The 14513-nt window shown below is 41.7% G+C and overlaps 2 long non-coding RNA genes across 4 annotated transcripts; one reads left to right on the top strand and one right to left on the bottom strand.

Moving 5' to 3' along the window:
• Positions 1-10950: 10950 nt before the first annotated feature.
• LOC128798405 (uncharacterized) lies at positions 10951-12647 on the bottom strand. 2 transcript variants are annotated; one of them, XR_008434416.1, is made up of 3 exons: positions 12563-12647; positions 11995-12110; positions 10951-11110 (listed from the first exon to the last, which is right to left on the bottom strand). It is a non-coding gene; the product is annotated as an uncharacterized LOC128798405 (long non-coding RNA). The 2 variants fall into 2 exon arrangements; XR_008434415.1 differs by lacking the exon at positions 11995-12110.
• Positions 12648-12711: 64 nt separating this feature from the next.
• On the top strand, positions 12712-14397 carry LOC128796468 (uncharacterized). 2 transcript variants are annotated; one of them, XR_008433818.1, is made up of 4 exons: positions 12712-12758; positions 12854-12974; positions 13113-13180; positions 14221-14397. It is a non-coding gene; the product is annotated as an uncharacterized LOC128796468 (long non-coding RNA). The 2 variants fall into 2 exon arrangements; XR_008433817.1 differs by lacking the exons at positions 12712-12758; positions 12854-12974 and having other exon boundaries at positions 12996-13180.
• The last annotated feature ends 116 nt before the right edge of the window (positions 14398-14513 follow it).

The following is a 14513-nucleotide window of genomic DNA, read 5'->3' as shown; positions in this document are numbered from 1 at the left end:
ACTTCTTTCATGTTATATATCTGCTGTAGATAGTGCTGATAATGACTGGGTAATCTTCTCATTGTCACCGAGCCCGCCTTCTTTAACAGCAGAGGCAATTTCAGAGTCTGAATTTCAATAGCAAAAGAAGAAAAGAGAAAAAAATGTCATTTGTTGCTGTTCAGGGACGGTTATGTGAAAGTTTGTGGGATTGGATAGTGATTAAAAATGTAGCAAAGGGAACTGAAGTGTGTGCTGTAGGAACTCTTTTATATGCTGCACAGCAGGTATATCTGTTTTTTACTTCATCAGGAAAACATCAATGTGATTGAACAATGTTCCCTGTGTAATGTAGATGCCTAACTGTCTGTAGATTGCCCCTTTGAATTTCTCTGGGATTCATTGCGTCTTCTGTTAGGAGGAAATTATCAACAACAAGAGGAAATCCTGTACTAGTACTGAATAGTCCTTATTTTAAAGGTACTTCCCTTCTTGTGGGAATTGTATATAATCAGAACAACACTCCATAAAACAGATGAATTATTTTAGAAGGAGGCAGGTCAGCCTTTTATTTAAAAGGTCTGACGTTATTGTACATAAGAAAATCAATTGTTAGTGTGGATGACATTCTTCCACTAGCTGCCTGTGCTTCCCAAAGGTGGGGCAAAGTTTAAGGCATTGGTAACAGGAAGCCTGGGCTCCTTAGAGACTTTCATGTTTTCTGGAGCACGCAATGACAGAATGACTCTTTTTCTTCCCCAAAATAGCAGCAGGAATAAGAATGATTAAACTTTATCCTGTTAAGAATTGGAATAGGTAAAGATGCTAATGGTGCACATACGTGTGAGCCAAACCCAAATATCCACTAGGTTGGTGTGGGCAGGGGAAGGTGCATTAGTCAGTGTTGTGCTGTAAATTGCAAGCAAGAAGAAAGAGAAGCTCTTTTGAAGCCAAACCCTTCCAACAGACTTCCAAGATCTGGCCCTCTGTATTTCAGTTCCAGCTGCACAGACCTTTCCCACCACAGAAACCAGTATGGGCTGAGCAGGGGGCAGGTGCAGTTCCCACATGAAGCCAGGGGCTTGAACCATGTGGCTACAAATATATTCTGGGATTTGGGGCACCAAATTAACCAAGCACACCAAGAGGTGTGACTGCAGATGTAAAGCTAAATGGTTGTCATTCCCTCACCTGTTAAATCTGTGCCTGCTTCAAAGGAGACAGTTGAAATCCCACATACTCTCCTCAGCCAGCCTTCAAGCTGTGAGAGCTCTGAATAAGTAAGATACTCCATGAAAGAAACGAAAGCAAAATATGTTATGGGACTCTTGAAGTCTTTGGGTTGTTGCTGGTTTAGACAAAGTTTGTCTAATTTTTTCTCTTCTCCCTGGGAGGTAAAAAGACTCCCTGCTTCTTCATGGTGCTGACAGAGGTTTGCAGGACCCCTCAGACCCGACCTCATCCTGCCAGGAAACAGACTGGAGGCTTATTTTCTGCCCCTGCAGCACAGCAACATCCCAGGCTGAAAGCACAGCCTCAATGGCAGGGCTGGCTGAGAGCCACAGGGGCCCAAGACTGGGAATTCCCATGGTCTGCCACCGGGGACAAAACTGAAGGAGTGACACAACAGGTTTCCGGGTAGAAAAGTCCCTGTGGTTTTTTGTTTGCTTGTTTGTTTGTTTGTTTTTAACTGTTTTTAACAATATCCTCATAATGTGCTAGTGAGACAGTCTGACTTTATGCTTCTTTTAAATAAAGAGGGAGCAATAATGAAATTATTCTTTAGCTTTCATTTTGGCTGTATACTTTTTAATGGGAAAAAAAAAAAAAAAGGTTCAAAATCCCCATCTTATTGCCATGTCTTCTCCTAGGAACTGCAGCCTTCTCTCCATACTATTTTCATTGCCTTTCATGAGATAGATACCCAGTCTGTACTAAGCAGTTTCTGAGAAAGCTGTGATTCAAGCTTTATATAATGCAATACTTTTTATACCAGAGTCTATTGGGAAACAGCCTGTTCAACTGAGCTATCTGCATTGCATTAACTTTTATAACCTAAAACTCCCATCAGAAAGGAGATTTTTATGAGATTGCATTTGACACATCCCCAAAAATGTTCCCTTAACAACTATGTCTGACTGACTGAAAAGGCTAGAGAAGACTTTGCCAGGGGCTAGTGCCACCTCAGATTTAATTTTTGGCGACAGTGTCTGCTCCTCACTCATTTGTATGGTTGCAACACTGCTGCTAATCCTGTGGGACAGGGAGAGAGGATGAAGATAATTTTGTACACTGAGCTTCTGTGCAGCACCTAGCCTGATTTTGCTTCAAAATCACAGAAGTTGTAGAATGAAGCATAGTCCAGGTGAGTGGGTAGGGCCACCAGGGAAAAGTTGAGACCCCTTTTATTTTGACATCTAAATCTTAAGAGTAGGGTTTTATTAATAAACTCCCTAAACCCAGGGCTTTTTCAGTCTCAACACTACTGCATCTGCCCATCCCCAAAGTTAGGTGATATTTGTACTGTGGAGGTGTAGCACTATATTTTGGGTAAGAAGCTGGGACTCAGAAAGTTGAAAATCAAATAGTTGAGCTTCTTGGCAGAGTTGTTTCAAACTGGGTTCATTTTTTCTTCAGGACTTCTGCAGGAGCTCTGGATTCAAAGCACAGCTGCTCTTGATTTTCTGGAAGCCCCAGAGGGTGAATAGTTCTTCACATAAGTCTGAGTTACCTCCCATGTCACAGTTTCAGCACAGGGAACATTTAGGAAGCCTTTTTCTAATTTCCTACGGCACTTAAACAAATGGAAGAAAAAAAAAAATCCAGTTCCCACTTTACCCTTAACTCTAAGACTGTATTTTCCACTCCGAAGTCTCCAACACATTCAGCTATTTCAGCAACCAGATCCCTTCACTACACCCTGAAGAAAGGAAATCCAGCCAGTGTTTGGAATGAAACAGGTTTTGTAGGCAACAGTAATACTTCCCTTAGATGTGTTTTTTTGGTGTTTAACTTCAAACCTCAACATTGTATTTCTAACACAGTCTTTTGTGTGTAATGTACTAGGTCTTGAATAAATTATTTGAAGGCGTGGTTTTGCTTACGATGTCTCAAATGATCATGTGTATGGCTTATCAGTAGGGCTGCAGGTCTTTGATACTCAGACCCCTTCAACAGGGAGGGATGAGTGGTTACACATATAGCTGATCTCCATGTGGACCAGATTAGATAAGAATGGGTTTAAGGGGGAAAAAATACCCATTTGAGGGCTCTGTGTGATCATGGGGCATGCACAGCTGAAGACTCTGTTGAGATGGCACAGATTGACATTGTGGCACTGGATCATGGTGGGGACAAGGTGAGGTGCCAGCTGGGATCTCGGTGGAAAATGTGCGGTAATAAAAATGTCTAGGATGTGAAAATTGGCATTTAGAGTGCAGCTTTGGGCGGAGTTAAAGGCATGAAAGGAAACTTGTTGGGACTGGGGAAAAAGGTGAGGGCTGAGATTAGGGTCTGATGTGTGAAAGGAGGGGATATTCCCCTCAATTCTCCTCACTTGCCAGAAACATCATGACACTTTCCTACTCTGTGTGATGTATCAGTTGCTTGGGCACAAGAGATAGGATCACCATCAGATAAGGCTGAACCTTTATTCTCACTGAAATTGCCTCTGTTCATGAAATGGATGTAATTACCTGGATGAGAAGCTGACAATTAAACATCACTCCTTTTTCACAAGGTGCCCCATATTCTGAATTTCTGCAGACACAGCTGTGCTCTTACAGTCTTCCCTGGGCACAAACAATGCCACAGATTATTTTCCCCCTAACTAGTTGCTTGCTTCCCTCTGTTGCCTCTCTAGTTCTACTGCCTGATACCAGAAGCAGTGACAAATGTGCAGCACTAATAAACGACCAGATGCTTCAGCAAGGCATTTGTGCCTACACATGGCTCAGTTGCTTAAAATGGCCAACCTCTAACTTGGAGTGATGGCAGGGATGTATTCAAGGAATGAACAAGGAGCCCTTCTATCCTTGGGCAAGTGGTCTTCACATGATGATGTCAGAGGAAAAACAAAAGGCAATTAGGACTTGTTAGGACTTGTTTTGCAATACTTTGCAAGGAGAGAAAGACGAAATCTTCTTAGAGTGGGTAGGAAAATTTTTCTGGAGGACATAGGAAAATAGGTCAGTTGTGTCTCTTCTTAGGGAGTGTACAGAAAACACAGATTAGTGTCTCTGGAACAATTTTTGTTTATGCTCGGGCTTTCACATGAGGAGGAAGGCTGTGAGGCAGCAGAGTGATTGCTGTATTCAGTGGCAGGCCCATGGGAGCGAAGGAGCGCCGTTGGGGCGGGGGTGTGGGCTGCACAATAGCGACAGGGCTGTTGGGGAAACGCTTTCATACAATTTTATGAGAGAGAGAAAATAGATGCCTATAGAAATAAGTTTTACAACTCTGTTGATTCAAAAGAGAATGAGAGTGCAATGAGGGTGCTTTTGTTCCAGCAAAGAACTTTATAGTGTGTATTGTGCCCTGACATCTCTGTGGCTTTCTGCATGTTGGGGTGCGATGGGCTGATTCTCCTGGGTTTTCCTTCTTCTCCCTCTGAGGCCAGCAACTGTGTCAGGGCTCAGTTCTAACATTTATGGCATAAGGGAAAGAAGATTTCTTTAAAAAACCAAAACCAACCAAAAAACCTGTGCAGAGACTTGGTACCATGGGTAATAATTAGAAGTTTCACCCTGCTGTCTTCAGGGGGATGAGATCACAGTTGCAGTCGGAGATTGCTGTTTCTCTCTGGAACCTGTGGGATAAAGCCTGACATGGTCAAAATGGACAAATAATGATTCAGTGCCACTGAACACTGAGATATCTCTTACAGTAAGTAATCTAGTGTCAGAAAATCTCTTTCTGCTCTGGAGCTGTACTAGTATCTCTATTGAGCAAAAGCATTTCATTACTGCAAATGCCTATTCCAGATGACAGGTTATAGTTATGCTCTGGTGAAATAGTCACTATTCATAAGTTTGAATTAAGTGTTATTAAAAAATGAGAAAATAGTGGAAAGCATCGGGCACACTGAACTGCCAAGGGTCCTGCAGGCTCACAGACAAGCACACCTAAAAAAATAACAGCATTTTCAGGCACCACAGCAAATCCTCCCTCCTGGCCCCTGAACTTCTTCCTATATTCTTGGCAAAAACCCAGCCTGCACATCACGTGCAAGGGATGACACGGTGTCACCTTAACAACATGCATGCCTTTATGGTGTCCAGATGAGCAGGGAGGATCAGGGTTAGCAGTTTTTTTCCCCAACAGATTTTTTTTTTTTTTTTGGACAAACTGTTGAAGAAGTGAGATAAGGTTCAAACCATGTACAGTGTTAGTCCCAAAACCAAACCAGGTCACTTGGACTTTTAAGAGTCAGTGATGCCTTGACAAGAGAGGAAACCTGATGGTAAAGCACAATGGTGCTGGCCAGAGGGTTTGCATCTGTGATACCTCTCATTTTGCTAAAATGCCAGAAAGAAACCCCAGGCTTCTGGGAGGAAATGTTTGCCATCTGCTTCCCTCTGTTGACTGAGTTACTGAAGTACACCAAACTTGGGTACACTGAAGGCAAACTTCACAGACAATAAAGTGGGGTAGAAAGGCAGACAATAGGCCAGATTCCTGGCATTCGTGAGCTGCTGGAGCTTTGCTCCCAGTATTGCAGTGGCTGAGGATTGGCCCACTTTGCTCTTAGTTTAAGCAGCCCCTTTATCTAAGACCATGCTCTCAAAATGAAAAGACATGCTTTATGTGTACACACTTTCAAAGGTGCATCACCTTTCTCATGTCTAAATAATAACCCCCCCAACCTAAACTTTTCTTGTTTGGCAGATCAAGCTGTCTTTCTTGTTTGACAGATCAAGCTGTCAGTCACTGTTGGCACTTGGCCTACAATCAGGAAGGAAAATGAAGTAGCTTTCTTGTTCTAATGCTGTTTTTAAAACAACGGCTTTGTATTAGTCACCACAGCTACCAAATGCGGGCAGCGGTTCAGGAGAGCTTTCCAAGAGTATTGCTTTCTGCCACTGAAATGTTGGTAAACTCACACTGGCTGTAAGACAGTTTCCAGTCCTTCATTGGGTGCTATGGAAATGTAGTGTGCATTATAGAGAGACACTTCTATTAAACCCTAACAGCTCATTTGCACTGGAGTCAAACTGCCTAATATCTATCATCCTGTCCTGCTCTGCCTTGGCCACAGAATATAGATTTCCCTCATCTGGGAAGGGAGAAATGGCAGCAGTGACTCATGTTTGACACTTATGTCATTTGACATGAATACCGTTTCCACTGGAGGCTTGCAAGACCCTGGCTTGCAGTTTCTTTTGTCTTCTGACTACTTCTCTGGCATCTTCCTACGTGACATCGTGTTTAAAAATGCTAAAAAGGGATGCTCTCAGTTGGCATAAGATTCATACAATTGATTTTCTGCTGGCAGAAGCATGCCACTCAAAGGGACTTCAGCTCTCCATAAAGCATCCCCCAAATTTGGATAGATTTATGTTTGCACTGTTTGCCTGAAATGCACTGCACAACAGCATGTTTGTGCTCAGAAACAAACTTCACCTGTGGCAAAGGCACCTTCATGGGCTTGACACAACCCTCCTCCGGGTGTACAGGTAACTTTGAGGGCTCTGTGAGCTGGGAAGAACACTGTAAGCTCTGCTTTCTCTTCTGAGAAGTAAGCTGAAGTGACAAATCACCTGCTGGACACTTTTTATCAGCTCACCCTGTACTGAGATGCTGCTGCTTGGGTCTGAACTTAGAAATACTGTGGACTTCTCTAAGGGAGTAAATCACTTAAAGCTTTTTGGAAACAAGATGTGATCATCTGCCCATCTGCAGAATGTACTGGCTGGCCACCACCTGTGAGTTGTCAAAAATAGCCATGGAAAGTTGCCTGGCTATTGAATGTGCCAAGGAATGCTGCTGCTCTTTCTTGGTGGCCTGTGATCAGAGGCACGAGCTGATGCTTTGCTTGGCTCTACTCAGCAGATAGATGTTTTAGGACTCTGGTTTTAGCTGTCATAACTAGGCATCATTTGTTGTTGTCTTTACTTCAGATCTGCTCTGGTACATAACAACTATGAGTGGATTTGCTCAAAGGTCAGCCATCTTTCAACACCAGGATGAACCAGATTCTTTTCTCATTTGGCTCCTACATGGTGCTTTGCTCACTTGGAGTATCCTGCCAGAACCTTAAATAATCTTAAATTATGTGGGATCACTACTGAGCTCCCCTACTCCTAGCAGTTTCTTGTGGTTCCCTTAAATGTTCTGGGTGATGGAACACTGGGAGCATGTAGAGTTAAAACAAGTGAGCATAAGCATTATATTATTTACATCTTTCTCCAAAAGGACTGATAAAGAAACTCCTCTTTGGGATGGGTGAAAATAGATACAGGTAATCTTTGCAATTATCTTTGCAGATGCCTGACTATAACATATACAGCTTGTCCTTGACTTTATGTTTAGCATTAAGCATGAAGGGAGAATTATGTAGGCTGCACGGGGCTGTGGCCTGCCTTCCTGCTTTGGGGATAGGTTGGTTTGTGTCTGAGAGTGATGGTAAAGCAGGCAAACTTCTCCATGCAGGTTCGTTTTGTTTTGTTTTGTATTGTTTTGTTTTGTTTTGTTTTGTTTTGGGTTTTTTTTTTTTTTTTTTTTGCTGCCAACATGAGCCCAGTGTTGCCTGTATCCATTATATGAGGCATGGTCTTAACACATGCCACTGCTTAGGTACTTGGTTGAAATGTAGAGTCTGCTACTGGTTTTATGCCTTGAACCAACCCTTCTATTCTGATGGCTTCATTAATAGCACAACAAGGACTGATAAACTCATGAGAGCTTTTCCTGGCAAACAGGAAGGTAGGAGGAAAGTGGCTCACTCAGAAAGTTCATCCATGTCAGAGAATGGACAGATGCAGTGCCTGAGCTGAGCCACACCTGAAGTCACAAGTATTTAACCAGATCACTTTTTCTTCTTTTTTCTTTTTTTTTTTTTTTTTTTTTCTTTTTTTTTTTTTTTTTTTCTTTTTCTTTTTTCTTTTTTCTTTTTTTCTTTTTTCTTTTTTCTTTTTTCTTTTTTCTTTTTTCTTTTTTCTTTTTTTCTTTCCTAGGCAGCCAAGGACAGTATTTAATTTGCTGATACTGCTTCTATTTCTGTTTGCAATCAGATACAGGTACTGCTTGGATACCTGTGATAAATGAAAGAATGATTGCCACAGTTACAGATCAACAACAATGTACCTCCCATTTTAAGCACAATTATGATGTGGTATCTTAAAAAAGGATATTGCCTGAAGGGTCATGGTGTGTGAATTTTCTTATTTACTCAAGTGACTCTACATATTTCCTTTTTGCAATGACTCAACTTCTCAGCTATGGGATTCTGAATGACCTGTTTAGTGCCTGATTCAACATTAACTAACACAGTGGAACAAATTTCTGTTTGTATAAAGGAATATTCACATCAGATCCTTTATTAGCCGTGCAAAGATAAATGAACAGCCATACCTCTTAAGTGCTACTTTTTTTTTTTTAATGAAGTTTACAGTTAATTTTAAACTTTGTGGTTTTTGAAGTGTGATCAAAATACTAAAGCTTAAACTTATAACTGAAAGATTTTACTTTGAGGATGTATTTATAGTGGCTGTTATATCACCATCCATTTTTCTTCAGAGTAAGAAAAACCAAGATATTGTTTCACCACCAAAAATTCACTCAATATTCTCTCAGGGATGAAAACATGAACGAGCAAACCAATTAAATGGCATAGCACAGAATAAAATAGAATAGACAATTTCAGTTGGAAGGGACCTACAGTGATCATCTCATCCTGATCACTCAGGGCTCACCAAAAGTTAAGGGATGTTTTTAAGGGCATTTTCCAAATGCCTCTTATACACTGATAAGCCTGGAGTTTTGACCACCTCCCTGTGAAGTCTGTTTCAATGGTTGACCACCCTCTTGGTAACGAAATGCTTCCCAGTGCCCAGTCTAAGTCTGCCCTGTTATCCATTCCCTTTTAAGAATCCATAAAAGAGGTCCTGGCTTCAGTAAACCAAGTAAATCAGATTGTGATTAATTAGAAAGAGAGGGGAAAAAAAACTTATCCATAAGTAATTTTGCAGATCCACAGCTGGTTTTGAGAGGCAAAGTTAATTCTTCCCAAAGTAGAACACTTCAGTTTGACAAGTACTGGATTCTGTGCAATTCCTTGTGTGTGACTTAAACAAGTTTCCAAAGGGCACTGTTTCAAGAAGTGCACATAAATTGATGAGGTCCAAACACCAAAAATGATGTGTTACCTTGTTATTTGTTACTTTATTCCCTCTTCCAAATCCCAAAGCATGACCTGCATTTGCCATGAAACACTTCTACCAGCATTTGTGATATCTTATGTCATGATGGACAAAATATATAACATGGGGTAAAATGTACTTTAGAAACTCTCTGCTTTCTCCTTTATGTATTTTTCTCTACCATGGCCTCTGAGAGCTCGTTTGCCAGAAAATATTAAGCAGTTTGTAGTAAGGGGCAAGTGTCTTTCCCGAAATATTCAATAGCACTTGAGAATTTCCTGGATTCCCATTCTCTCATTCTCATGTGATTGCTGTACCAAATGAAGCCCAGTGCCATACTCAGAGGATGAGTAGCTCATAAGGGTACCCAGGGCAGTTGTCTGGAGACTTGGGTCATGAGAGAAGCCCACTTAACTAAGGTAGGTGGCATGTGAGTCATCTGAACTGTGAGGGAGAAGGCAAAATTAGAAAAGCTTTAATTTGTGCTTTGAGTGGCTTTGGATTTAATAACATTTATAGGAACATTATCTGTTGCTTCCAGCAACTTTCCAGAGACAGTTTAAAATCTGTTACTGGTGGTTGAGTATTTGCAGCTGCCTGTATGCAGGACATTTTCACCAGAACCACCAGTACCCATCTGGCTGGCTTTTAATAAGTATGTGAAAATAATTTATGATTCCATATGGAGCTGTTGATGCTTTGTAGATTGTATGATTTTAGGGGCATATCATAGCCAACATGTATGAAGAGATGTAGATAATGATTTCTCCAGTACCTTTCCTATGGAAAGTGCCATATTTGTAATGCCATTGTGGACTCCCCATATTTACATTTAATAAAATATGTACAGTTACTGACAGGGTTACCTCTGTTGATGTGAGCAGCTACCCCATGCAATGCCAAGACTACCATGAATATTTGTATTTTCACCCACATATCCACTTGATTTTGTCTTCTTAAAGCCTCTTGCTTTATTTATGACCATCTCTAGGCTTTTTCTCAGAAATACCCATCAGGATGGTAACATTCACGAGTCTTACCTAATTCTGAGAAAAACTGAAGTTGTTCTGACACTTCTTTAGGCATTTTATAGTCTTTCTTTATATAGTCTTTCTTTAAGACTAGTTGCTGAATAAAACTGCAACTCTATCTAATTGCACCACTATTTTCAGTCAGTTCTTGTCTGCCTAAGCATAATGGAGATAATTTTGTATTTCTATTTCCTTTCTTGTAAGACCACTGTGAACATAGTGGTCATTTGGAGAATAATACTGCCTTAATAGTGATGCAAAGATGCAAAGTCCTATTTTGAACCTTTCTCTTAGTGAGATAATATGCATTGTGAAAAGCTTTTCTGTGGTTTCAGCCAAGTATATCTTCTACTACAAGGCTAGCAAGAGGAAAATAAATCATTGTTAACACTAAAATAATGAAGAAATCACTGAGCAGAATAAGGAGAAAGATAATTTTTCCCATGTTAGACAAACCAAGAAAGACAAAGTTTATGGGTATAGTCATGCCAGGATTCAATATTGAAGAATTTGTGGTTGATTTCCACTGCTGGGAGAGAAAGTGCAATACCCCTTTCCACAGAAATCAGGATGCTGCTTAGAAAATGGCATGTTTCTGTTTTAATCATTCATTTTTGTTTACATCTCAGACGTGCACATCATCCTATGCTGGGCACAGGACTTTAGAGCTCCAAAATGCAGAGTTATTCAGGAAACTGGAATAAACTTGGCTGACTTCTTGCTTTTGTCCTGCTTTTAAGCCTATTGAAATGTGATAGAAAGAAAAGGAGATATACAGGTTACACCTATGTGATCTACATCCTTGGGAAGAAAATATCTTCAGTTTAGAAACCTCTTCCCTTTCTTTCTTTGCTTGGAGAATCCATGGAAGACTGTAGGTCAAACAGTATCTGACTGCATAGTAGTCCCCCTGTGCTACAGTACATAAGAAAGGAGCAATTCTCTTTCAGTGCAGGAAATTTTTCTCCTCTAAACTAAGAAATATCTAATTTCTCTCAGAAAGGAGAAAAATGGGGTGATGAAAAAGCAGTTCCTATATTTTATTGGTCCAAATAAAAAGAGGGGATTTTTTTCCCAGTATTAATACACAGAAAATATCCAAGTTTTCCATAAAATCTGTGACAGGGTTCCATGCTTACAGCAGTAAGCAGTAGCATCTCTGGGTGAGCTGGAGCCTGTTGTAGCTGTGCTTCAGCAGCCAAGTGCTTGCTCCCAGCATCCTGGGACTCCCAGCCTGGCTGGGGAAGATCCTGTTTTCAAGCTGGCTGAGCTCAGCCGGCTCTGAGCCCAGGCCAGGAGCGTGGAGCTGTCTGAATACACCCTCACACATGTGCTGCTAGGTGCCTTGGGCAGTGCAAGGGACTCTGTGTAGCCAGGACCTCTTGGAGCATCTGGGAGCGTTAAACATGTGATGGCACCAAGGTCAGCTGGTGTGAGCACCCTGTGTCCCAGGAACGACCCCAGTGCCCAACCACAGGCTGCCTGGTAGGAATGTGGGACTCCCCAGCCCTGCCTGGGATGTGCCAGGCACAGCAGCATCTTGCAAAGGCCAAAAGACACCCTGCCAAGACTGTAAACTCTGCATGTTCCAGAGCTCTGGAAGAATATTATAAGAAATTATGCACCTTTGATAACCATAAAACTATTGGGAAACAATAAGGAAGATTCTCTTGAACTTCAATGGTGTCAATTCCAGCTTGGTTTGATGATGAGCTGTATCAAAGCTGCGGAGGTGCTCTCCCTAGAGAACAGAGATGCGTGCGTGCTTTCAAAAACTCATCATGAATCCTTCCATAGGGGGAAAAAAAAAATTAAAACCAGTTCAAGCACCTGATTATTGTGTAAAACAGAAGGGTAAAAATGCACTGCAAAATGCAGAAGTAGCATCATTTCTACAGTCAGCTCTAATATGGAGCCAACAGCTGGCCAGAGGACAAGCAGATAATGCCCAGTGCTGATGACCTGCTGTGAGTTGAGGAGCACAGAGCACACACCCCTGCAGTGGTGTTAGTGCTGGACAGCATCTTGGATGGGTTCAGAGTGCAGTTCCCAGGATGCTCTGGGACCCTGCTGTCCTGATTTTAGTTGGGATAGGGTTAATTTTCTTCCTAGTAGCTGGTACCATGCTGTGTTTTGGATTTAGGGTGAGAACAATGTTGATAATACACTGATGTTTTGCTGAGCAGTGCTTACTCTGAGTCAAGGACTTTTCAGCTTCTCACACCACACCACTGAGAAGGCTGGGGGGCACAAGGAGATGGGAGGGGACACAGCTGGATCAGCTGACCCAACCACCTAAAGGGATATTCCATGCCTTATGACATCATTGGGAGCTGTCTGGGCATTGGTCAGTGGGTGGTGAGCAATTGCATTGTGCATCCCTTTTTTGGTATAGCATTACTATTTATTATTATTATTATTATCACCTTTCAATTTCTGTCCTATAAAACTGTCAGCTCATTAATTTTACTTTTTCCCCCCCAGTTTTCTCCTACATAACCCTGATGGGAGGGAGCGAGCCAGCAGCTGTGTTGTGTTTAGTTGCCTGCTGAATTAAACAATGACATCCATGTATGGATGACCTTTCCACAGGACCCCTCCTGAGGTGCCAGGGATTGGGGAAATTCAGAGCAGAAGCTGCATCCCCCAGCTTCACCCTTGTTCTCTCCCAGCTTGGCTGCTGCTGCCAGTTTGCTGCTGTCTCTCAGTGGCAGCCATCAGCCTCCTCCTCTGTATTTCCCAGATGACATCTTTCCCTACAGCTCTGCTGCAGGCTGTGCCTGCATGGACAAGCACCCAAGGAGATGCTGGGTGAGTCAGGCTCCCTCCAGCATTGGTAGGGTGTCCTAGGAGCATGGCACAAGGCAGACTGAGCTGGCCCTTCAAGGGGACATCCAAGGTCTGACAGAAACTGTTAATCTGAGCACAGCCTGTGTTTTGCAATCAGCTGTGCTGCCTCCAAACTCGTCCCTGGAGACAGAAGATGTGTGCTCATCCAGTGCTGCTCCCAGGCTAATACCTGTGTCAGGAAAACATGCAATCTGTGCAACCAGTTCATGGACAGCTCTTCATATACCACTGCACTCCATCATTTGCAAACATCTAAGTGTAAAACACAGTGCAGGAAGGGATGTTCCAGTTTCTTATGCCTTGAGCATCACCCTTTTCTGGCCTACATGAAATCCATCTGAAGAGCAGTGAGGTTTTCCTGCTTCCGTCCAGCACTTGGGAGAGCTGGTTCAGACTTGCTAGGAGCAGGAATCAGCCTCTAAGCTCCAGACTAAGGAACACATAATATTTACCTGTTTATTCATATGGCTACCTTATCCTTCAGTTTCTTTTAAATGTCTGCCCAATGCTGTATTTCTAAGGAAATGTAGCAAAAGCAATGAAATTTGCCCAAGAGAAAAGTGTTATCTTTTATGTTTTATATAAATCCAAGCCCATATTTTAGGGTAAATATAGAACATCAGACTTCACATAGCAGGATTTCAGGATTCTGCAGAGGTTGAAAGGCTCTTCAAAATAAAATTTACCATCTGTAGTTGTCTATTAAATATTAAGAGATTGCCATCTTCTGGCTAGAAGCAGTTGTACATGGGGATATTTGCCAACTTTTTTGAATATGTAGAAATTATTAGCTAAACGACTTCTTGGAAACCTGTGTCTTTTAAGAGCTAATGTTTCAAAAATGTATTTTGATAGGATGAACCTATTTTTCAAAGTTTATTTAAAAATCCATTGCAACTACAATAGCTAAAAGAAATTTAAGTTGTAGCTTGGCTGTTTCCTTATATCACACTTGTCTGGGCTGTATCTGGGATAATGCCTTTCATGTCTCCTTCTTCAAGAGTTGCCCAGGAGCTCCCTTTTCTGTGACCCATTTCACCGAAGCCAAAGTGTTACATCAGGAAGACATTTTCCAGCAGCTATTTACTGCCATCCAAAAGAAGGGCAGCATGACATTATATTGTAGACTTGAAGCAGGCAAATGTTTCTCTAAGTAAATAAATGATCAATTATATGCATTCCATGGTCTTTGAATAGTAAAAGGAATCTTCAGGAATTTTCCTGAAGGAAAACTAAAAGATCAGATGGCATCAGAGCTTCAGCATAGCACTGGAATTATGAATGGCTAGAGCAC

This window comes from Vidua chalybeata, chromosome 1 (genome assembly GCF_026979565.1).
Source record: "Vidua chalybeata isolate OUT-0048 chromosome 1, bVidCha1 merged haplotype, whole genome shotgun sequence".
Taxonomy (NCBI): Eukaryota; Metazoa; Chordata; class Aves; order Passeriformes; family Viduidae; genus Vidua; species Vidua chalybeata.
Note: the sequence above shows the minus strand (reverse complement) of the source record. Positions and strands in the feature narration are given on the sequence as shown.